At 41.2% G+C, this 1,540-nt stretch overlaps 1 protein-coding gene across 1 annotated transcript in view; it reads right to left on the bottom strand.

Moving 5' to 3' along the window:
• The window catches only part of dcxr (dicarbonyl/L-xylulose reductase), a 53,127-nt gene extending 51,949 nt beyond the window's left edge, over window positions 1–1,178 (bottom strand). Inside the window, exon 1 of the mRNA XM_037690689.1 lies at window positions 1,041–1,178. The gene's annotated coding sequence lies outside the window, so the exon portion shown is untranslated. The remainder of the gene's footprint in view (window positions 1–1,040) is intronic.
• Between the last annotated feature and the right edge of the window lie 362 nt (window positions 1,179–1,540).

Genomic DNA, 1,540 nt, shown 5'->3' with positions numbered 1-1,540 from the left:
TGATCACTCCTCATATCTATGATCACTCCTCATATCTATGATCACTCTTCATATCTATGATCACTCCTCATATCTATGATCACCCCCACATTTGGACACCTTTGCCGTCCCTTACACACAGCTGCAATGTGTCCATATCTTTGACACTTATAACACCTGAGTGGGGGAGGGACATAAGGCCTAACTGGAAAGCTCATGAACCCGATCTTAACCTTCTCTGGAAGTACATTATTTTGAAATTCAATCATTATCGACAGGCTTTCAGTTCTTTCTCCATTTATTGTTCTCAATCTTTTTAAGTGATTCACTTCTGCACCCTGAATGCTCTTTTTAAGCTTTTCTAGATCTTCATTTACTGGTATTCCTGTTATCACGCCCCTCGTTACTTTCTTCTCTCCTAAAATCCTTTTCTCTCTCACATTTTTTCTACAAATACTTTCAATATTCAGTGCTTTATTTTTCTGTTCTTCAGTTTTACAAATGACCAGTATACTCCCATCTCTAAGTGTTTTTGCAAAAGAAATATCTCCTATCTTCTTTTTGATTTCTTTTGATAATGCAATTGGACCCAGCTGTATGTTATTGTCTTCTTCTTTAAATTTCAGAATAATTTTAATTTCCTCTTTAACAATATTTTTGCGGACCACAGGAGTCCCTTCATCTGAACTATTCTCTTCCAAAGTCCTTTTACTAACCTGTGTCCCTACCAAACAATCATTTTCTCGCCCGATTCTTCCTCTTCTTCCACTAACAACTTGACTCCAATCATTTAAATCCCTATCCTCATCATCTTCCTCAACTTGAGCTGCCATTCTGGCCCAGTCACAAACCAGTTTATGCCAAACCGCTTGTCTCTTTTCTTCAAACACTCTTTCTTCAATGAAAAATCAGCCACTTCAAAACGTTCTCACCCACTTCCAGGATAAACGCCCACTCAGAGACGCTTTTCCTTTCTCAATGGTCCAAAACCCCTGGCCCACCACCGACCTTTACGCTTCTGTTCCGGGTTGTTCTGGTTCGCAGTCCCGCTCGGTACTCACCGCAGGGTGTGACGGAGTGTCTGCAGGCTCGGTTCTGCTGAGCTCAGGTCCTGCTGCTGCAGAGTCAGCTGTGAGCTGCAGACTGCTCAGCACACGTTCAATGAACTTTACACGGTCTGTAAATGAAGGACTTCAGCCTGTTCAACTTCAAACAGAAGCGAAAATCTGCAACGTTGCTGATAAAAGTTTAAATCCTTTAAACCACTTAAGGCCCGTGGGTCAAATCTGTTCCCCCATAATAATGTTTTTATGCTAAATATTTTAATTTTGTCTCATTTTGCTTAAAAACTGATTAACAGGACAGCTGGATAAGAGAAGCCAAAACTATTTTTCTTCTAGAGCAGGTGAAGTGAGAGGATCAAACTGCAACCAAGACGAGGTGTCAGGTGCGCCTCAGACCAACTGGTGAATTTTGGCCCCTTTCAACAGTTTGACACGTGCTTGTAGCTAAAAATAACGAGACGATAGCTGAAGGAGCACAGGATGAGGAAAAACTGCAA

This window comes from Nematolebias whitei, chromosome 17 (genome assembly GCF_014905685.2).
Source record: "Nematolebias whitei isolate Nwh7 chromosome 17, NemWhi1, whole genome shotgun sequence".
NCBI lineage: Eukaryota > Metazoa > Chordata > Actinopteri > Cyprinodontiformes > Rivulidae > Nematolebias > Nematolebias whitei.
The sequence above is the reverse complement of the archived record's forward strand: the minus strand, read 5'-3'. Positions and strand labels throughout refer to the sequence as shown.